Genomic DNA, 25933 nt, shown 5'->3' with positions numbered 1-25933 from the left:
TTCCTCCTGTACTGTTTACCAGGCAACAAATGATTCAGTTCTCCTGCCTTGATTTTCGCTATTATTTCTCTCATCAAAGATTTGCAATTGTCCGTATCATGGCCCCAAGCCTCATGGAAATCGCACCACAACTCACTCTTTGGACCCTCCCTTTCTTCCATAGGTGCTGGAGCATTGAAAGTGGTCCGAATTGGTTCAGTGAAGAGGATCTCTTTCGAAGTTTTGGTAAGCGCCATTATTAACGGGTGCCTTTCTATTGGCCTTCTGTTGCGGTGGAAATCATTAGGGTGATTGTTTCCTCTCCATCCTCTATTTGAATTGTCATTCCTTCGCTGATTTCTGTCAAAATACCGTCCTCCGTTGTGCGGCTTGCTACTGCTGCCAATATCAAACTTGTTCAACCCACGCTCACCAGCTCGAACATGCCTCTGTGCAACCTCCAACGCCTGATGCAATGTTTTTGGCAAGTCATACCGTAATGCATGAACAAGTGCACTAAACCATCGCTGGTCCAGACAGAAAATGAAACCAGATACAAGCTGTGATTCTGGACAATCAGGGATCTTCTATGCTTCAAGTATATAACGTTTCATAAAATTGCTCAAAGATTCGTTATGATGCATTGTGATCTCGTGTGCATCAAGATGTGTCAGAGTACAGCTCCGGAGATTTTGGTATTGCATCACAAATTTTGCTCTCAAATCAAGAAAACTAGTAATACTCCTTGGCGGCAAACTAGAAAACCATTCGCGTGCCATTTTCTGCAGTACCATAGGAAACATATGGCACGCAGGTTCATCCTCCCAATGCTGCAACCTCATAACACCTTCAAACATAGTCAGAAAATCTTCCGGATCTGTTGTGCCATCATAAACTCCAATTGTTGGTATAGCAAGATTTCTGGGCAATGGATATTTAGCAATTCGATCAATGAAACACTGTGTAGATTCTGCCATGGCTGGTGGCTTGGTGGCTTGCTCTCCAGTAATGAGGGCAAAGAAATTGTCCACGGCCACAGCACAGACAGCGGGTTGCGCTAAGCGTTGCTTATATTTTGCCGGGGCTGTCTGCTTAAGAATGTCATTTAAAAGCAACTCTGCCTGCTTCTCTGACATGAACTCATCTTTGTCAATTTCATCATTTGAGTCGTTATTATCATAGCTCAGGTCGTTATCATCCCCAGAATCATCAATAAGACTGCCCAGCTTGTCAAGTAGCCTGGATAACTTGTATTTTGATATAGATTGCCTTTTCATTATTTGCTTGTCTTTGCCATCCGCCATCTGCCGAAAAGGTATAAATGATTGTAATAACCCGTCCTTATCCACCTGGATGAAGTCATCAACATTTGGTCCCATTGCGATGATCGACTCCAAGTAATGTCCTTAAATTGAGCAAATGCACAGCGGAAGACTTAATTCGTACCTGAGAATAAACATGCTTTAAAGTGTCAACCAAAAGGTTGGTGAGTTCATAGGTTTATCATAATAATCATTTCAATATTTTAATAGACCACAAGATTTCATAATCATAAACATAATACACTTGCAAGTGTATGTAAAGCATTCTAAGTGGTTGAGCACTTGGTAACCATACTTAACATTTAATCACGTCGCATATTCCCTTTATTATGAAATCTCACTACACCGTACCAAGTGTAGTCACCGAAATGAAGTACTGTGCAACCGTTGAATACTGGTCGTCCAGTCCGGTTGGGGTTGTCAGGCCCGATAGATCTATCAACAGGATTCGCGTTTACAATACCCATGTAAATATTAGTTACCAAGCTACAGGGAAGTATGCCAGTGGTACAACTCAACGTAGAATATATTTTTAAGTACTTGTGTCTATTTCGTAAACATTTATAAAAACAGCGCATGTATTCTCAGTCCCAAAAATATATATAAAAGGGAGCAAATGAAACTCACCATACTGTATTTTGTTGTAAAAATACATATGACTATATTGAACAATGCAGGTTTGGCCTCGGATTTACAAACCTATATCATTTATATATATTAACACATATATTTATAATCGAACAAATTTATATATTATTCGTGATTTAATTGTTATTTTTATTATGTGTTTCATTAATAACCTATTTAGTTACATTTATTAATATTTATTATAAAGGTATTAATATAGTTATGTTATATGTAGTAAATATAGTTTTATATAACTACTAGTTATTTGATAAAATAATATTGATAATAATAATAAAAAGTCGTTTTATTTTACAATAATAATAATAATAGTATAAAATTAATAATATTATTGTCAAAATAATAGTAATGTTAATAATAATATATTAAAATGATAATACTTATAAAAATGGTAATACTATTAATAAAAATAGTGATAATATTAATAATAATAATAATAATATAATAATAAAATAATAACTAATAATAATAATAATAACAATGATAAAAATAATAATGATACTTTCGATGATACTTTTAATTAAAATGATAATTTTAATTATAATGATAACTTTAATAATAATGTTATTTTTAATAATAATAATAATTTTTAATGATGATGATAGTAATAATATTGATCTTAATAATAATAATAATAATAATAATAATAATAATAATAATAATAATAATAATAATAATAATAATAATAATAATAATAATAATAATAATAATTAATAATAATAATAATAATGATAATGATAATGATAATAATAATTTTTGATATTACAAAACTACCTTAACAGCTTGATCTAAAAAGAATGCCACGAACCAGGATTGAACCCGTGACTCCTCGTTGACACAACAATACCCTAACCACTCAGCCACTTTCATTATTCCTGATATTAACCCATTTTAATTTCATTTAAACGCTTTCTATTATAGCTTTCTTCTTCATCCTCCAGTTTTAATTTCCATCCGATTTATCATCACCATTCATAATTATCATCATCATTACTTAATCATAATCATAATCTAATCATCCTCTTTAATTATCATACGGGGTATTTTACCATGATCATACCATATTACTCGGCTCAATAGATAATTACGGCCCAAAATAAACTGAATTCGTGGCCCTAACAAATAACTAAGCCCATTTGTATTTGATTAATTGATCCCGGCCCAAATAATTGGCTAATCCCAAGTACAAATATGGTTTTCGAGTTCTGTTGTGCGACGGTTTCAAAAAGGAAAGACAAAAATACAAGATCTTTGTCGACAATAATATTCCCAAGACCCTACAATTTGACCTCCATTTGATTTCTTTCTTTCACTTGCAAACTGATAAGAAATAAGTAATTCCATTTTTCTTTTTTTCTTTTTTTTATCGGTCCCCTAATTTCATTCTCAATAAACAAATCAAATGCATTATAAAAGTATCGGCCACGTATGCTTTAACTTGTCCCCTCTTTGCGTATACAGCACCTTTTCTTATTAATTGGGTTGGTCACCACGCAAAGCAACTAATCCATTTGCTAAACAAGGTTTAATCCGTAATTTAAGGGGATGTGGGGTTCGGTTATAAAGACCCGTCCTAATCCATCCGGACAAAGTCTTCAACCTTTGATTCCAGAGCGATGATCTGACTTCTATATGCCATAAACGACTCCATGTAAGTGAGCATATGCACAGCGGAAGGTTTCTTTCACACCTGAGAATAAACATGCTTAAAAGTGTCAACCAAAAGGTTGGTGAGTTCATTAGTTTATCATAACAATCATTTCCATTATTTTAATAGACCACAAGATTTCATATTTCAATACACATCCCATACATAGAGATAAAAATCATTCATATGGATTGAACACCTGGTAACCGAAATTCACAATATATATATATAAGAATATCCCCATCATTCCGGGATCCTCCTTCAGACATGATAAATTCGATGTACTAAAGCATCCAGTACTTTGGATGGGGCTTGTTGGGCCCGATAGATCTATCTTTAGAGTTCGCGTCAATTAGGGTGTCTGTTCCCTAATTCTGAGATTACCAGACTTAATAAAAAGGGGCATATTCGATTTCGATAATTCAACCATAGAATGTAGTTTCATTTACTCGTGTCTATTTCGTAAAACAGTTATAAAAGCAGCGCATGTATTCTCAGGCCAAAAATATAAAGAGTAAAAGGGATTCAAATGAACTCACGCATATAATTATTGTAAAACAGTTACTAAGGCATTTGCATGTATTCTCAGCCCCAAAAATGTAAAGAGTAAAAGGGGATCAATGAAACTCACCTAATGTATTTTGTAGTAAAAATACATGGAACGACATTGAACAAGTATAGGGTTGGCCTCGGATTCACGAACCTATATTCAATTATGTATATTAACACATGTAATGGTAATCGAACAATTTTATATTTTAGTCAGTGATTTAATTGTTATTTTAATAATTTATATGTTTTATCAATAAATAATTTAAATATTCCTAGTTTATGTGTTTTAACTAAATAATTAGTATTTATTATAAAACGTTAATATAGAAATGTTATATGTATTAACTATAGTGTTTATATAACTAAAAATCATTTGATAAAATAGTATTAATAATATTAAAAAGTTGTATTATTTTATAATAATAATATTAGTAAATATACTTAATAATGATAATGATAATAATTATGATTCTAAAAATAATAATACTTATAATAATAGTATTATTAGTAGTAATGTTGATAATAACAATAATGATAGTTTTTAATGATAATCATACTTATAATAATAACGAAAATGATAATTTTAATAACAATGTTAATAATAATAATAATAATAATAATAATAATAATAATAATAATAATAATAATAATAATAATAATAATAATAGTAAGAATGATAATGATAATAATAAAAGTGATAAAAGAGTATACCCTTAGGATCTTTTTCTATAAAAAAAATGCTCAAGACGGGGCTCGAACCCGAGATCTCTCACTCAACCTATAACACGCTTAACCATTTCACTATCCTCACATTTTTGATTCAAAACACAGCTCAAATATACTTAACTTGATGATAGATCTGTTTCCATTTTATCTGATAACCCATCGTCTTATCATCAAATTATTAACTTGATAATCGATCCATAACCATAATCAAATTATTATTATCATGATAACCCATCGTCTTATCATCAAGACTATTTATCAAACTATCAGCATCATTATCTGAATTTGTCATCATCGTTCGGTTTAACCCTCCTAGCATTTCCAAGAACAAAGAGTTGGGTCACGGCCCAAGATGGAAATCGGTTCAACAATAGACTAAGCTGGCCCAAGTTAAATTAGTCCATTAACAGCCCAAACAATTTAAATGGCCAATTTTATTTGCGTTAGATTAGGATTCCAAAACAATCGCTGTCTCAGTCTTCGTTACAGCTCATCTCCTCAACCATTTTATTAGCAATCTTTATTAACAAAAAGTGTTTGATTCATTTGCTTTCTTCTCCTTTTTAGCCGACAGAAACAAAGAACATTACAGCTGCAAACATGATCTTTTTGCAAGTGGGTTTGGTGAATAAAAAGTACTCAATATTTACGGTGTTTATACAGCTACAATAACCTGGGTTTTCAGGTGGTTTACGGTTGAAACATAAACATAAAACAATCGAGCAGCCTGCTGTTTACTTAGAATCATGTAACGAAAAGAAGAAAAAATAAACAAAGGTGGTGGCGGTTAAACAAAATATTATGATCGATGGTGATGGCAAGGGTGATGGATTTCGAAAGTGATGGGTGATCGATGACAGAGAAAGAATAACACGAGCAGTAATATAGTCGAGTAGAAAAATATAATAAGGGTGTTCATGGTGGTTTGATAAGTTTCAGTTTTTAAGGATAGATAGAGAGAGATGATAAAGGGGATGGCTTACGGTGGTGATTAAGTTGTGGAGCTCGGTGGTGGGTTGTTTAAGATGGTAGCTAACGGTTTAGTGTGGTGGTCTCGTGGTAGTAAACAAGCAGCAACCGTCTTGCTTAGGCTGTAGTTGGTCGACATAAACGAAGCAACAAAGCAGCTTGAGGTGGTCCTAAGTGATAGTTTTTGGTTTCGATTATGATTAGGGTGGCGGTTATGGTAAGGGTTAGAGTGGTGAATGGTTGATCAAAAAATCTTAGACATATGTATATGTTCGTCTATCTGTATGCATATAATTATGTAATATATATATATATATATATATATATATATATATATATATATATATATATATATATATAGATATATAGATATGAGTAGAAAGAGTACAATAATCATATAGTGTAATTCATATATGGATAGTGATGGAGAACGCATTATTGAAAAAGTAATTCAATTTAACACAGTGCATGATTTGAATGATTTGATGATTTTTACACAATAATGTATCTATAAGTATATAATAGATTATAGATAGATTCGGTGGATAAAAGGAAGGAAACAAAAGTCAAATAGTAAACGAATAACAACTTTACATTAATTATTATATATCATATCTAAAGGACACAGTAACATTCTACTTTCAATGTTAAATTAGAATGTGTAACGTCTTAATAAAATAATATAATCATAATAATGATTTTCATTGAGTCATTGAATTAATGATACAAGTGTAAACAGTTTACAGCCTCCATAATTCTACCGACGTTTAACACAGTCATTATGTCGTGGTCAGTTTATTTTTAAAATCATATAAGTTCATTTTTAATTCATTTAATATCGATCGAATAACAATTGAGTGTTACTATCGATTACAAAATAAATTCGAGATCATATATATATTTAATATCCTTCAATTATATATATTGATATATTTTATATAGTAATTATTATAATATCATATTTTTTATTTTTCTTTTTCATAATTAATTTTAATAACAACAACATACAATATTGAAAAATTATATTTCCAATTATTATGTATATATGTATATACACATATCAAGTTACAATTAATTGTTCGTGAATAGTCGGAACTGGTCGAAGGTCAAATAATTTCATAAAGTAGTTCAAAAATTTTGAAATTCAATTTACTAGACTTTTGCTTATCATGTCGAATCCCTATAAAGATTAAGTTTAAATTTGGTCGAAAATTCCCGGGTCGTCACAGTACCTACTCGTTAAAGAAATTTCGTCCCGAAATTTGAGTGAGGTGGTCATGGCTAATAATAGAAATGTTTTCATGACGAATATGAGTTGATAAATAAAGTTTTATCACTATAGAATAATAATGATAAATAATTCAATTCTTCAAAACGTATGAATGAAGCTATCACAAACAAATGAAAATGAGTAAATGTAGCTTTGAATTAACCAATGACGTAGTCTTGGTTGAATTTAGAAAATAAGGTTCGTCTTAACTTTTGACGTCGTCTCAGTTGAATTCCGGAATTCAAGGGTTTTAAAGAAAATCTTCGAAATCTATAAGATTTGATTCTTCAGCGAGTAAGGAAATTACGATCTCTTTAATTAAATACGGTGATCCGCCTCGATTACTCTGTCTGATATTTCCATTACAAATTTTGCCTTTTCCGTTCCATTAATCTTCACCACTTCAATACTCAATTCCCAAATTCAAAAGATCGTGAAATGCTGAATCCAGTTCTGACCCTTGTCCTTATTTTGATTATCGAAACAATCATTCTCCTTTTCCAACTTCCACCGGAGGAATCCGTTTATTTCTACTATGCTTTAGGGATTATTGTATTTATAATCCTCCCGTGTCTTTATATAGCTATACGCACTGATATCCACGGTTTGTAATTTCGGTATTTTTGTTGGGCTTTATATTTTCTCTTATATTTTGGAGCTCTTTGCCTTTTTATTATCCTCTCGACCTCTAGTAAAGCGAGTAATGGTCCAGAATTCATAGGTATGGAGTTTCGAATTATCATAATATACAAGGTAGAAAGGAAAGGTAGTAGCACGTTTTGTTTTGTCAAATTACCTGAATCACTGAGAATAGAACTATCAGGAATATACTTTCTTGATATGTTCAGAAGTTAATTAGAATGAAAGAGTTATGTAACATGACACACGATGGTGGTATGATCTACTGTGAACCACCATGTCCCATTAGAACTCAGTATGACTTACGGTAATATAATCACGTTGATCAAGTGTCATTATATTATACTAACTCATGCATCAGTTCCCAACATTACTTCAATAACATTCATATTTTAAGCTCGAAAGTTTACAGAATATAGAAACTAATAGTTTCTATATGTTGTAACATTGATAGCACGAAGAGATAAATGATTTTAGATAGTATTAGTTATGAAAATATATTCAGAAATATCGAGGATATTTATAATGAAATATACGATAATATTTTTAAATATCTAAGATCAGAGAATGATGGAGACTATTGTCTGCAAGGGTTTAGAGTAAGGAGTAAGATATTCACTAAAGACTTTAGCAGACATTGAATCATTTGGATTCTTTAAATACAGGGTTTGGTCCTTGTATTTGTCCTTGGTCTCCCTCATGGTTTGCTCGATTCATTTTTCAGAACTCAGAGATCAGATTCGTAAGTTAGAGTGCTTTTCAGAATCTCAGACGGGAAGATCATAGTTCTAAAAGATAAATGTTATATGTATACATATAACTGTTGATGTCAAGATTCAAAATACTGATTGCTAATTCCCGATAATTGGTATGGTAATTCTCGTTATAAAATATAGATGAATATATGGTAAGGTTTTAATGAACAACCATAATGGTTCTTCAGAGAAACTTAAGTCAATGAGTAATGAAGTTGCTGCTAAGTTTTCTGCTAACGTGGTGCAATATAAACGATTCTTCGGTAATGATGACGAAAGGCAAACTCGTATATCAAGGTTATAATAAGGATAATTCGAATAAAAATTGAAGTTGATTTGCTGAAGCTGTGACAAAATTGGCTAATTTGGAAAGGGATTGCAAAGTTATTTTTGGTAATAACAACGCCAATGGAGCTAGCTTAGATACGTGTTAATCATTTACTCAGGTTCCGAGTGTTTTCAGGTGCATAAATATATGTATCAATCTTTTCTTTCGTAGATGAAGTGCGGTTGATTCATCCTCCCGATTGAGGTGTTTTCAAGAATCACGAAAGGTTTGAACGCAAATTGTAATCGTAAAGATACAAATGAGATTTAAGATGAAAATCAAGTGGCAACTTGAGGAATTGTTTAGTTTCATATGTTATAATCAATATTTTAATTCATTTTAATTGTCCACTGTTGGTAGTCCTCAATTGATTAGTCCATAGTTAGCTAGGAACAGTTAGCTAGGATTTTGTTAGCGTGGATTCTTAACAAAATTTTTCATAGTTAATTTGTTTGTTTCTAACAAATTTTATTTTGTACAATGTTTTCTTCATTATGCCACTTGTCGGATTCTGATAGGTCAAAATCCAAATATAAAATTGAATGAAAATGGTTATTCTGTGATGAACGGATTCGTATAGTTGTGGTTGCAAGTAGGATAGTAAATGACTATTGAATCAGATTCGAAGAATGTACAGTGTAACTTATTAATGCGAAATCTGAATATTCCTCGGGTATTACCTACCCGTTAAAATATTTTCACCATTAACAATTTGTACAAGAGAATTTTTAATTACAATCTTTATGAAAACATATATACATATGTATTTTCTTCAGATGTATTCATGGATTTAATGAGTTAATATGATATTAACTCATTTGCCTTTCGGTTGGAGCTAGAATAAATAATCTCTAAAACTTTAGAGATTACATATTCGCCATGTCGAACGAAGATAAATGAGGTAGAACGATACGTAGAACGAAGATCATACTCAAAGTACAAATGATGATATTGAAACATGGATTGTTGATGGTACTGGTGCTGTTATTGATTGTACTATTGGTGCCGGTGATGTTGCTGAAGCTGGTACATTTTGCACCATATTCTCCGAATTGATTATTCGAGCGCGAAGTTCGTTGACTCATTACTCCAGGACGATTGTCGGTCAGAACGAGCGGGTGAATAAGGTTCAGAATTGTGAATAGAATATAATCTTGTCGAGTTACCCTGGAAATGAGACTGAAAATGGTGTCTCGAACAGGTTCGCCGGTAAACGCTTCAGGTTCATTGTCAAGAGGTGAATTCGGTTGGTGGAAGGGTTTGCCTTCTTCTCGTCTCCATTAATTAAGTCAACTACGAACTCATCATATGAATTGAGAATGGTTGGTTGGTTGATTCATTCTGGTGACGCATGCTTTCGGAGCTAAGGTGGATATCCATATCGGAATAGCCGTCAGAATAACTATCGGATTAGCTATCGGAATCTGAGGAATTCGAACTGGTTGAGGGATTCATCTCGTACGATCAGATGAAGGATATTTGATAAAAAAATAGATTATAGGATGTAGATTAGTACCCTACAATACATAATTTACATATGTATATGTAATACTAAAATCCCATAAGTTACGGAGGAATCTACGAAAGTTGTCAGGCAAAGTTACAGTAATAGATACGCTAAGATATAAAGTAGCAGATACACTAAGATATATTTTTTGTCTATACACTATTCATGCAGTTAATGCAGTAAAACGTGTCTAGACTAAGAATGATAAGCAAGTGATTCCCTAAGAATGATAAGCAGGAAATTTTTGACACGAAATGATAAGCAAAACTTTTGACATGCAGACACGGTCGGAGTCCAGACTCACTAATGCATCCTAACGACTTATCAGTTAGACACACTAATGCAGACCTGGTTCGCTAAGACCACCGCTCTGATACCAACTGTAAAGACCCGTCCTAATCCATCCGGACAAAGTCTTCAACCTTTGATTCCAGAGCGATGATCTGAATTCTATATGCCATAAACGACTCCATGTAAGTGAGCATATGCACAGCGGAAGGTTTCTTTCACACCTGAGAATAAACATGCTTAAAAGTGTCAATCAAAAGGTTGGTGAGTTCATTAGTTTATCATAACAATCATTTCCATTATTTTAATAGACCACAAGATTTCATATTTCAATACACATCCCATACATAGAGATAAAAATCATTCATATGGATTGAACACCTGGTAACCGACATTCACAATATATATATAAGAATATCCCCATCATTCCGGGATCCTCCTTCGGACATGATAAATTCGAAGTACTAAAGCATCCGGTACTTTGGATGGGGCTTGTTGGGCCCGATAGATCTATCTTTAGAGTTCGCGTCAATTAGGGTGTCTGTTCCCTAATTCTTAGATTACCAGACTTAATAAAAAGGGGCATATTCGATTTCGATAATTCAACCATAGAATGTAGTTTCATTTACTCGTGTCTATTTCGTAAAACAGTTATAAAAGCAGCGCATGTATTCTCAGCCCAAAAATATAAAGAGTAAAAGGGATTCAAATGAACTCACGCATATAATTATTGTAAAACAGTTACTAAGGCATTTGCATGTATTCTTAGCCCCAAAAATGTAAAGAGTAAAAGGGGATCAATGAAACTCACCTAATGCATTTTGTAGTAAAAATACATGGAACGACATTGAACAAGTATAGGGTTGGCCTCGGATTCACGAACCTATATTCAATTATGTATATTAACACATTTAATGGTAATCGAACAATTTTATATTTTAGTTAGTGATTTAATTGTTATTTTAATAATTTATATGTTTTATCAATAAATAATTTAAATATTCCTAGTTTATGTGTTTTAACTAAATAATTAGTATTTATTATAAAATGTTAATATAGATATGTTATATGTATTAACTATAGTGTTTATATAACTAAAAATCATTTGATAAAATAGTATTAATAATATTAAAAAGTTGTATTATTTTATAATAATAATATTAGTAAATATACTTAATAATGATAATGATAATAATTATGATTCTAAAAATAATAATACTTATAATGATAGTATTATTAGTAGTAATGTTGATAATAACAATAATGATAGTTTTTAATGATAATCATACTTATAATAATAATGAAAATGATAATTTTAATAACAATGTTAATAATAATAATAATAATAATAATAATAATAATAATAATAATAATAATAATAATAATAATAATAATAATAATAATAATAATAATAATAATAATAATAATAATAATAATAATAATAATAATAATAATAATAATAATAATAATAGTAAGAATGATAATGATAATAATAAAAGTGATAAAAGAGTATACCCTTAGGATCTTTTTCAAAAAAAAAATGCTCAAGACGGGGCTCGAACCCGAGATCTCTCACTCAACCTATAACACGCTTAACCATTTCACTATCCTGACATTTGTGATTCAAAACACAGCTCAAATATACTTAACTTGATGATAGATCTGTTTCCATTTTATCTGATAACCCATCGTCTTATCATCAAATTATTAACTTGATAATCGATCCATAACCATAATCAAATTATTATTATCATGATAACCCATTGTCTTATCATCAAGACTATTTATCAAACTATCAGCATCATTATCTGAATTTGTCATCATCGTTCGGTTTATCCCTCCTAGCATTTCCAAGAACAAAGAGTTGGGTCACGGCCCAAGATGGAAATCGGTTCAACAATAGACTAAGCTGGCCCAAGTTAAATTAGTCCATTAATAGCCCAAACAATTTAAATGGCCAATTTTATTTGCGTTAGATTAGGATTCCAAAACAATCGCTGTCTCAGTCTTCGTTACAGCTCATCTCCTCAACCATTTTATTAGCAATCTTTATTAACAAAAAGTGTTTGATTCATTTGCTTTCTTCTCCTTTTTAGCCGACATAAACAAAGAACATTACAGCTGCAAACATGATCTTTTTGCAAGTGGGTTTGGTAAATAAAAAGTACTCAATATTTACGGTGTTTATACAGCTACAATAACCTGGGTTTTCAGGTGGTTTACGGTTGAAACATAAACAGAAAACAATCGAGCAGCCTGCTGTTTACTTAGAATCATGTAACGAAAATAAGAAAAAATAAACAAAGGTGGTGGCGGTTAAACAAAATATTATGATCGATGGTGATGGCAAGGGTGATGGATTTCGAAAGTGATGGGTGATCGATGACAGAGAAAGAATAACACGAGCAGTAATATAGTCGAGTAGAAAAATATAATAAGGGTGTTCATGGTGGTTTGATAAGTTTCGGTTTTTAAGGATTGATAGAGAGAGATGATAAAGGGGATGGCTTACGGTGGTGATTAAGTTGTGGAGCTCGGTGGTGGGTTGTTTAAGATGGTAGCTAATGGTTTAGTGTGGTGGTCTCGTGGTAGTAAACAAGCAGCAACCGTCTTGCTTAGGCTGTAGTTGGTCGACATAAACCGAAGCAACAAAGCAGCTTGAGGTGGTCCTAAGTGATAGTTTTTGGTTTCGATTATGATTAGGGTGGCGGTTATGGTAAGGGTTAGAGTGGTGAATGGTTGATCAAAAAATCTTAGACATATGTATATGTTCGTCTATCTGTATGCATATAATTATGTAATATATATATATATATATATATATATATATATATATATATATATATATATATATATATATATATATATATATATATATATATATATATATATATATATATATATATATATATATATATATATAGATATATAGATATGAGTAGAAAGAGTACAATAATCATATAGTGTAATTCATATATGGATAGTGATGGAGAACGCATTATTGAAAAAGTAATTCAATTTAACACAGTGCATGATTTGAATGATTTGATGATTTTTACACAATAATGTATCTATAAGTATATAATAGATTATAGATAGATTCGGTGGATAAAAGGAAGGAAACAAAAGTCAAATAGTAAACGAATAACAACTTTACATTAATTATTATATATCATATCTAAAGGACACAGTAACTTTCTACTTTCAATGTTAAATTAGAATGTGTAACGTCTTAATAAAATAATATAATCATAATAATGATTTTCATTGAGTCATTGAATTAATGATACAAGTGTAAACAGTTTAGCAGCCTCCATAATTCTACCGACGTTTAACACAGTCATTATGTCGTGGTCATATTTATTTTTAAGATCATATAAGTTCATTTTTAATTCATTTAATATCGATCGAATAACAATTGAGTGTTACTATCGATTACAAAATAAATTCGAGATCATATATATATTTAATATCCTTCAATTATATATATTGATATATTTTATATAGTAATTATTATAATATCATATTTTTTATTTTTCTTTTTCATAATTAATTTTAATAACAACAACATACAATATTGAAAAATTATATTTCCAATTATTATGTATATATGTATATACACATATCAAGTTACAATTAATTGTTCGTGAATAGTCGGAACTGGTCGAAGGTCAAATGATTTCATAAAGTAGTTCAAAAATTTTGAAATTCAATTTACTAGACTTTTGCTTATCATGTCGAATCCCTATAAAGATTAAGTTTAAATTTGGTCGAAAATTCCCGGGTCGTCACATCGGTTTTGTGATTTAAATATAAGCAAAGGTGGCGGCCGATGTTGAGATCACGATGCAAACAAAAAGACAGAAGTGGCTTTATTAATTGTCATGTATATATCAGGAGGTTTGAAGTGGGTGAAGGTTTTCGGTGATTGATGGTTGAGGTGTTTCTCGAACTAGGATAGGAGAGAGAGAAGAGAAAATAAATGGAGATGATGTTTGAGGTGGTTTGGTTCGTTGCTCGTGATGGTGTTCGGTTATATTCAATACATAAAAATGAAAAGAAAATAATAAAGGGGATGTTGGTGGTGGTTCTTGGTAACGATGGATTATGGTTGATGGTGGTTATCATGGTTGTCCTAATGATGGTGGCCGGTGGTGATTCTAATGGAGGTGGTTTATGGGTGCACAAAGTGGTGGCTGTTGAGTTTATAACAGGAACATGAAAACGAAGATAAAAGGTAGTTTTGTGGTGGTGTTACAAGTGTTCGTTTATAATTTACAGTAGTGTTGGTTTTAGTTTACAACAACAATATATAGCAGCAGAAAAATAATAGTATTGGCGGTTGTGATATGGGTGATGTTGGTTTCAGAGATGAAACAGAAAACGAAGGGAAATAGTTAGTGATCGATGGTTGTTGCAAGAATGTAATGAAACTTATCCAGAAAACAAAAGAACCAAAGTAGCAACGATGGTCATAATGGTTCTTGATTCTCGATTAGAAGGCAAAACAAAATATATATTTAGAAACAGGATGATATCAAAGGTGGTGGTTTTGGATTGTTTTCAAGCTGTAAACAGTGGTTGATCATGTGATGGTCTTGTTTGTTTGAAGGTTGCACGATGGTGGTTCTAATGTAAAGGGTGGTGGGTGTTTTATTAACTCTGCACATGTATATGTATCTACATATAATATAAAGGATAGATAGATAGATATATAATAGAGTTAGTGGAAGCAGAATAAATGGTGGCTCGTGATATTATATTCGGATAGAAGTATAAGACAATAGCAAACAACAAATAAGTTGGTGTTGGTGATTTGGCGTAATTAGTGGAAGTGGTTTTTGGTGATTACGTTGTGGATCATATTACTTTACAATATGTGTTCACAAGAAAAGAATTGAGATATATACATATGCATATTTATCAATCACAAGAAAAGAATTGAGATATATACATATGCATATTTATCAATCATATAAAATATAAAGTGATCACCTTTAATTTTGTTCTAGACTATACGTGAAGATAGCAAACAAGAAATTCTAAAGTGTGATGTGTTAAGCTATATATCTATAAAACCTTTTGATGAATGTAAAAAGAAGAAGAAAGTTTAAGCCTAGTTTGTTGATCTCAACTATATACACTATTTTTTTTTTCAAATATATAACTGATTCTATTATATCGTAAATTATTTTACATAATTAATTATAACTACTAAATTATATAATAGTGTATTAACATACATCAAGTTATTGTATATATATATTTGCAAGCAATTGTTCGTGAATTGTCGAGAACAGTCAAAGGTCATTTGAATAGGTGAACAGTTCAAAATTTTTGAGACTCAACCTAACAGACTTTGCCTATCGTGTCAAAAATACAAAATCGTATTGAGAGTTTCGTTTAAAATTACTCGGAATTTTCCGGGTCGTGATAGTACCCACCCGTTAAAGAAATTTCGTCCCGAAATTTGATCGAGGTCGTCATGGCTAAGAATAAGAATATTTTTCATGACGAATATGAGTTGATAAATAGTGTTTTATCATTTTTGATTAATATGGATAAAATGATTCGATCATGCGAAGCGTACGAGTGAAGCTATCACAAAAGAGTGAAATGAAGTGATTAGAGGTTCGTCTTAACTTCTGACATAGTTAAGGTTAATTTTCAGAATTCAAGGAATTTAAAGAAATCTTCTAATCAGAAAGAAAATGTAATCGCACGATTTATTAGCAGATTGTCGGAGTTACGGAAGAACGGAAATATCAAGGAAATATTTACGTGATATGCTTAGAAATTAAGTAGAATGAAAGAGTCGTGTAACATGACACATGATGAGGATAAGGTCTATGAATCATCATCATGTTACATTAGAAATTTAGCATGACTTACTGTAATATAATCACGTTGGCCTGACGTCATTATATTATACTAACTCATGCTTCAATTCCCAACATTTCTCTAGGAAATCATTCATATTTTAAACTTGATTGTTACAGAATATAGAAACTAAAACAGTTTCTTTTATGATGTCATATAGATAGCACGAAGAGATATATAATTCTGAATAAGAATAGCTATGAAGGTATCCTCAGGAATATCGAAGATGATGATATTTTGGAATTTCTAAGTTCGAAAGTTGATAAGGAAAAATTTTCCGCAAGATTTTAACGTGGGTACGGAGCAAGATATTCTCTAAAGATTTCATCGGATCCAGATTTATCTGGATTCTTTGAATATAGGGTTTGGTCCTTGCATTTGTCCTTGATCTCCTTCATGGTTTGCTCAATTCGTTTTTCAGTACCAAATTTTCTATCGAGTGCTCCCAACACTCCATTCTTTTATCATCACTTTTACCCATTACTACATGCTGCTTCGTCAGCATTGTTAAAGTTTCGGATCTGGATCATTGGTTATCAAACTGAGGGGTTTTAAGAGAATTGTGTTTTTAGATAATTAAACGCTGATGGTAATATGGTGAAATATGAAAGGTTTCCCGGTAACAATAATGTTGTTTCAAACGAAGAGTCGAAGTTAACTGGATGGAGCTGTGACAAAATTAGCTATCTTGAAAAGGGATTGTAAAGTTATTTTGGGTAATAATAACGCTAAAGGAATTTGCACAGCTACGTGTTAAACGATTACTCATTTTTCAAGAGTTTTTCAGGTGCATAACTATATGCATCAATCTTTTCTTCCATAGATGAAGTGCGGCTGGTTCATCCTCTCGATCGAGGTGTTTTCAAGAATCATGAAAGATTTGAACACAGATTGGAATTGTCAAGATTCAAACGAGGTTTAAGATGAAATCAAGTGGCAAACTTGAAGAGATATTTAGTTTCATATGTTATAATCAATATTTTAATTGTCCAAGATTAGTAGTCCAATAGTCCAATAGTCCAATGATTCATATATAGTTTAATATATAATATTCTAATTAATTAATACGTATCGTGACCCGTGTACCGGTCTCAGTATTGATCACAACTCAAACTATATATATATTTTGGAATCAACCTCAACCCTGTATAGCTAACTCCGTCATTTGCATATAGAGTGTCTATGGTTGTTCCAAGATAGATATATAGATGGGTCAATATGATATGTCGAAACCTTGTATACGTGTCCCGTTATTTAAAGTGTGTAAAATAAATACAGAAATTAAATGACGATAAATAAAATTGCGAGAATGTAAATTGCGATAATTAAATTGCGATAAATAAAATCTAACCAGTTAGCTAGGAACAGTTAGCTAGGAACAGTTAGCGTGGATTCTTAACAATATTTCAATTAGTTAATTCATTTGTTTCTAACAAATTTTATTTTGTCCGTTGTTTTCTTCATTATGCCACTTGTTGAATTCTGATAGGTCAAAATCCAAATATGAAATTGAATGAAAATGATTATTCTGCGGTGATCTGATTCGTATCTTTGTGGATGTAAGTAGGATAGTAAATGACTGTTGAATCGGATTCGAAGAATGTACAAAGTAACTTATTAATGTGAAATCTAAATAAATATTCCTCGGGTATTACCTACTCGTTAAAATATTTTCATCATTAACAGTTTGTACTAAAGAATTTTTAATTACAATCTTTATGAAAATATACTTACATATATATTTTCTTCAGATGTAATCATAGATTTAATGAGTCAATAAGATATTAAACTCATCTGATTTATGGTCAGAACTAGAGTACATAATCTCTAAAACATTAGAGATTACATAATAACCATGTCAAACGAAAATAAATGAGGTAGAACGATACGTAGATCGAAGATAATTGATGTAGAACGATATGTAGAACCAAGATAAAGTAGATAGAACGATACGTAGAACGATGATTAAGTTCGAGGTACAAAATGAGATGTTGAGGCATGTGATGTTGAAACTTGGGTTGTTGGTGGTACTGGTGCCGGTGATGTTGCTGGAGCTGTTAAGTTTTGCACCATATTTTCCAAAGCCAATACTCGACCGCGAAGCTCATTGACTTCTTCTATTACTCCGGGATGATTATCGGTCGGAACGAGCGGATGAATAAAGTTTAGAATTGTAGATATTGTGTAATCGTTGCGAGCTGTTCTGGAAAATGAGGGTAAAGATGGTGTTTCGAATAGGTTTGCCGGTAAGTGCTTCAGGTTCATCGCCAAGAGGTGATTGTGGTGGGTGAAAGGGATCGCCTTCTTCTTGTCTCCAGTGATTTAGTATGTTACGAACCCATCAGATGAATTGGGGATGGATGATTGGTTAATTCATTCTGATGACACTGCTTTCGAAGCGTAGGTGAAACTCCATATCGGAATTTGAGAGGCTTGAACTAGTGGTGAGTTCCATTTTGCTCGGTTATATAAAGAGTTTTTGGTATGAAATGAATTTCGGATATCGGATGATATTCTAATTACATAGAATATCTATGTATAGTACAGAAGATCTCGTAGATTACGGAGAGAATTAAGGAAACGTGTCAGATAAAGTCTACAGTAACAGATACGCTAAGATATGAATTTTTCTGTACACTATCTATCAAATAAGTGCAGGAAGTCGTGTCTAGACTTAGGAATAATAAACAGGTAATTTTCCACTAGGAATGATAAACAATACTTATAATATGCGGCTAAGGTCGAAGTCCAGACTCGCTAATACATCCTAACAACTATCAGTTAGACACACTAATGCAAGACCTGGTTCACTAAGACCACCGCTCTGATACCACATGTAATAACCCTTCCTTATCCACCTGGACGAAGTCATCAACATTTGGTCCCATTGCGATGATCGACTCCAAGTAATGTCCTTAAATTGAGCAAATGCACAGCGGAAGACTTAATTCGTACCTGAGAATAAACATGCTTTAAAGTGTCAACCAAAAGGTTGGTGAGTTCATAGGTTTATCATAACAATCATTTCAATATTTTAATAGACCACAAGATTTCATAATCATAAACATAATACACTCGCAAGTGTATGTAAAGCATTCAAAGTGGTTGAGCAGTTGGTAACCATACTCAACATTTAATCACGTCGCATATTCCCTTTATTATGAAATCTCACTACACCGTACCAAGTGTAGTCACCGAAACGAAGTACTGTGCAACCGTTGAATACTGGTCGTCCAGTCCGGTTGGGGTTGTCAGGCCCGATAGATCTATCAACATGATTCGCGTTTACAATACCCATGTAAATATTAGTTACTAAGCTACAGGGAAGTATGCCAGTGGTACAACTCAACGTAGAATATATTTTTAAGTACTTGTGTCTATTTCGTAAACATTTATAAAAATAGCACATGTATTCTCAGTCCCAAAAATATATATAAAAGGGAGCAAATGAAACTCACCATACTGTATTTTGTAGTAAAAATACATATGACTATATTGAACAATGCAGGGTTGGCCTCAGATTTACAAACCTATATCATTTATATATATTAACACATATATTTATAATCGAACAAATTTATATATTATTCGTGATTTAATTGTTATTTTTATTATGTGTTTCATTAATAACCTATTTAGTTACATTTATTAATATTTATTATAAAGGTATTAATATAGTTATGTTATATGTAGTAAATATAGTTTTATATAACTACTAGTTATTTGATAAAATAATATTGATAATAATAATAAAAAGTCGTTTTATTTTACAATAATAATAATAGTATAAAATTAATAATGTTATTGTCAAAATAATAGTAATGTTAATAATAATATATTAAAATGATATTACTTATAAAAATGGTAATACTATTAATAAAAATTGTGATAATATTATTAATAATAATAATAATATAATAATAAAATCATAACTAATAATAATAATAATAACAATGATAAAAATAATAATGATACTTTCGATGATACTTTTAATTAAAATGATAATTTTAATTATAATGATAACTTTAATAATAATGTTATTTTTAATAATAATAATAATAATAATAATTTTTAATGATGATGATAGTAATAATATTGATCTTAATAATAATAATAATAATAATAATAATAATAATAATAATAATAATAATAATAATAATAATAATAATATTGATAATGATAATAATAATTTTTGATATTGCAAAACTACCTTAACAGCTTGATCTAAAAAGAATGACACAAACCAGGATTGAACCCGTGACTCCTCGTTGACACAACAATACCCTAACCACTCAGCCACTTTAATTTCATTCAAACACTTTCTATTATAGCTTTCTTCTTCATCTTCCAGTTTTAATTTCCATTCGATTTATCATCACCATTCATAATTATCATCATCATTACTTAATCATAATCATAATCTAATCATCCTCTTTAATTATCATACGGGGTATTTAACCATGATCATACCATATTACTCAGCTCAATAGATAATTACGGCCCAAAATAAACTGAATTCGTGGCCCTAACAAATAACTAAGCCCATTTGTATTTGATTAATTGATCCCGGCCCAAATAATTGGCTAAGCCCAAGTACAAATATGGTTTTCGAGTTCTGTTGTGTGACGGTTTCAAAAAGGAAAGACAAAAATGCAAGATCTTTGTCGACAATAATATTCCCAAGACCCTACAATTTGACCTCCATTTGATTTCTTTCTTCCACTTGCAAACCGATAAGAAATAAGTAATTCCATTTTTCTTTTTTCTTTTTTTTATCGGTCCACTAATTTCATTCTCAATAAACAAATCAAATGCATTAAAAAAGTATCGACCACTTATGCTTTAACTTGTCCCCTCTTTGCGTATACAGCACCTTTTCTTATTAATTGGGTTGGTCACCATGCAAAGCAACTAATCCATTTGCTAAACAAGGTTTAATCCGTAATTTAAGGGGAGGTGGGGTTCGGTTTTGTGATTTAAATATAAGCAAAGGTGGCGGCCGATGTTGAGATCACGATGCAAACAAAAAGATAGAAGTGGCTTTATTAATTGTCATGTATATATCAGGAGGTTTGAAGTGGGTGAAGGTTTTCGGTGATTGATGGTTGAGGTGTTTCTCGGACTAGGATAGGAGAGAGAGAAGAGAAAATAAATGGAGATGATGTTTGAGGTGGTTTGGTTTGTTGCTCGTGATGGTGTTCGGTTATATTCAATACATAAAAACGAAAAGAAAATAATAAAGGGGATGTTGGTGGTGGTTCTTGGTAACGATGGATTATGGTTGATGGTGGTTATCATGGTTGTCCTAATGATGGTGGCCGGTGGTGATTCTAATGGAGGTGGTTTATGGGTGCACAAAGTGGTGGCTGTTGAGTTTATAACAGGAACATGAAAACGAATATAAAAGGTAGTTTTGTGGTGGTGTTACAAGTGTTCGTTTATAATTTACAGTAGTGTTGGTTTTAGTTTACAACAACAATATATAGCAGCAGAAAAATAATAGTATTGGCGGTTGTGATATGGGTGATGTTGGTTTCAGAGATGAAACAGAAAACGAAGGGAAATAGTTAGTGATCGATGGTTGTTGCAAGAATGTAATGAAACTTATCCAGAAAACAAAAGAACCGAAGTAACAATGATGGTCATAATGGTTCTTGATTCTCGATTAGAAGGCAAAACAAAATATATATTTAGAAACAGGATGATATCAAAGGTGGTGGTTTTGGATTGTTTTCGAGCTGTAAACAGTGGTTGATCATGTGATGGTCTTGGTTGTTTGAAGGTTGCACGATGGTGGTTCTAATGTAAAGGGTGGTGGGTGTTTTATTAACTCTACACATGTATATGTATCTACATATAATATAAAGGATAGATAGATATATAATAGAGTTAGTGGAAGCAGAATAAATGGTGGCTCGTGATATTATATTCGGATAGAAGTATAAGACAATAGCAAACAACAAATAAGTTGGTGTTGGTGATTTGGCGTAATTAGTTGAAGAGGTTTTTGGTGATTAAGTTGTGGACCATATTACTTTACAATATGTGTTCAAAAGAAAAGAATTGAGATATATACATATGCATATTTATCAATCATATAAAATATAAAGTGATCACCTTTAATTTTGTTCTAGACTACACGTGAAGATAGCAAACAAGAAATTCTAAAGTGTGATGTGTTAAGCTATATATCTATAAAACCTTTTGAAGAATGTAAAAAGAAGAAGAAAGTTTAAGCCTAGTTTGTTGATCTCAACTATATACACTATTTTTTTTTTTCAAATATATAACTGATTCTATTATATCGTAAATTATTTTACATAATTAATTATAACTACTAAATTATATAATAGTGTATTAACATACATCAAGTTATTGTATATATATATTTGCAAGCAATTGTTCGTAAATCGTTGAGAACAGTCAAAGGTCATTTGAATAGGTGAACAGTTCAAAATTTTTGAGACTCAACCTAACAGACTTTGCCTATCGTGTCAAAAATACAAAATCGTATTGAGAGTTTCATTAAAAATTAGTCGGAATTTTCCGGGTCGTGACAATGATGGACATCGCCGTGGTTGCATCAATGGTCGTCGCTCTGGATTAGTAACAAAATTTGGAAGTCTTTCTGCACTTTTGGTTGTTGTTTCTTCGATTACTGGCCTTTTCTCCGAATTAATTGCCAAATGTTTAAGCCTTTCAGCAGTTTCAGCAACTGTTTCTTCAATCGTACCATCTAGTGGCTGAACGGGTACATCTTCAACAGTTATCATGTCGTCAGTTGATGGATTGTTGACTGCTTCAAGTACAAATGGAGCTTCAGTTGTTTTTGTTCCTTTTCCATTTCGTGTGTTCTTTGCATTAGTGGATGGCGCCATTGTTAACACCTATTTCCTTATGAGGTAAGGCTTATTGGGTCAACAAGATACTAGAAGTAATCTAGCTTAGGAGGGCGGAGTGTTGCCGATTGATTTTTACCCTCGGGAAATAATCCCTGCAGACCCGGTTCACAAGTGTAGAAACTTGTGGGGTGGCTTAATCAATCTGTCGTCCGTAGAGCGTAAAAGTGCTAGCCGGATGACTTCTAGTGAGAGAAAGTAGAGAGAGAAAGAGAAGTGAAGTCTCAGCTCTCAAAGTTGTCAAAATATCTGAACTGTGTAAAATGACGACCCAAGGGGTCTATTTATAGTGTCAGATGTAGTGACCCGAACTTTTCCATGTTTATATATATTAATTGAGATTGATATTTACATGATTAAATGTTTCCAACATGTTAAGCAATCAAACTTGTTAAGATTTGATTAATTGAAATATGTTTCATATAGACAATTGACCACCCAAGTTGACCGGTGATTCACGAACGTTAAAACTTGTAAAAACTATATGATGACATATATATGGATATATATATAGTTAACATGATACTATGATAAGTAAACATATCATTAAGTATATTAACAATGAACTACATATGTAAACACAAGACTACTAAATTAATGATTTTTAAACGAGACATATATGTAACGATTATCGTTGTAAAGACATTTAATGTATATATATCATATTAAGAGATATTCATACATGATAATATCATGATAATATAATAATTTAAAATCTCATTTGATATTATAAACATTGGGTTAACAACATTTAACAAGATCGTTAACCTAAAGGTTTCAAAACAACACTTACATGTAACGACTAACGATGACTTAACGACTCAGTTAAAATGTATATACATGTAGTGTTTTAATATGTATTTATACACTTTTGAAAGACTTCAATACACTTATCAAAATACTTCTACTTAACAAAAATGCTTACAATTACATCCTCGTTCAGTTTCATCAACAATTCTACTCGTATGCACCCGTATTCGTACTCGTACAATACACAGCTTTTAGATGTATGTACTATTGGTATATACACTCCAATGATCAGCTATTAGCAGCCCATGTGAGTCACCTAACACATGTGGGAACCATCATTTGGCAACTAGCATGAAATATCTCATAAAATTACAAAAATATGAGTAATCATTCATGACTTATTTACATGAAAACAAAATTACATATCCTTTATATCTAATCCATACACCAATGACCAAAAACACCTACAAACACTTTAATTCTTCAATTTTCTTCATCTAATTGATCTCTCTCAAGTTCTATCTTCAAGTTCTAAGTGTTCTTCATATATTCTACAAGTTCTAGTTACATAAAATCAAGAATACTTTCAAGTTTGCTAGCTCACTTCCAATCTTGTAAGGTGATCATACAACCTCAAGAAATCTTTGTTTCTTACAGTAGGTTATCATTCTAATACAAGGTAATAATCATATTCAAACTTTAGTTCAATTTCTATAACTATAACAATCTTATTTCAAGTGATGATCTTACTTGAACTTGTTTTCGTGTCATGATTCTGCTTCAAGAACTTCGAGCCATCCAAGGATCCGTTGAAGCTAGATCCATTTTTCTCTTTTCCAATAGGTTTATCCAAGGAACTTAAGGTAGTAATGATGTTCATAACATCATTCGATTCATATATATAAAGCTATCTTATTCGAAGGTTTAAACTTGTAATCACTAGAACATAGTTTAGTTAATTCTAAACTTGTTCGCAAACAAAAGTTAATCCTTCTAACTTGACTTTTAAAATCAACTAAACACATGTTCTATATCTATATGATATGCTAACTTAATGATTTAAAACCTGGAAACACGAAAAACACCGTAAAACCGGATTTACGCCGTCGTAGTAACACCGCGGGCTGTTTTGGGTTAGTTAATTAAAAACTATGATAAACTTTGATTTAAAAGTTGTTATTCTGAGAAAATGATTTTTCTAATGAACATGAAACTATATCCAAAAATTATGGTTAAACTCAAAGTGGAAGTATGTTTTCTAAAATGGTCATCTAGACGTCGTTCTTTCGACTGAAATGACTACCTTTACAAAAATGACTTGTAACTTATTTTTTCGACTATAAACCTATACTTTTCTGTTTAGATTCATAAAATAGAGTTCAATATGAAACCATAGCAATTTGATTCACTCAAAACGGATTTAAAATGAAGAAGTTATGGGTAAAACAAGATTGGATAATTTTTCTCATTTTAGCTACGTGAAAATTGGTAACAAATCTATTCCAACCATAACTTAATCAACTTGTATTGTATATTATGTAATCTTGAGATACCATAGACACGTATACAATGTTTCGACCTATCATGTCGACACATCTATATATATTTCGGAACAACCATAGACACTCTATATGTGAATGTTGGAGTTAGCTATACAGGGTTGAGGTTGATTCCAAAATATATATAGTTTGAGTTGTGATCAATACTGAGATACGTATACACTGGGTCGTGGATTGATTCAAGATAATATTTATCGATTTATTTCTGTACATCTAA

Source organism: Rutidosis leptorrhynchoides, chromosome 3 (genome assembly GCF_046630445.1).
Source record: "Rutidosis leptorrhynchoides isolate AG116_Rl617_1_P2 chromosome 3, CSIRO_AGI_Rlap_v1, whole genome shotgun sequence".
Taxonomy (NCBI): Eukaryota; Viridiplantae; Streptophyta; class Magnoliopsida; order Asterales; family Asteraceae; genus Rutidosis; species Rutidosis leptorrhynchoides.
Note: the sequence above shows the minus strand (reverse complement) of the source record.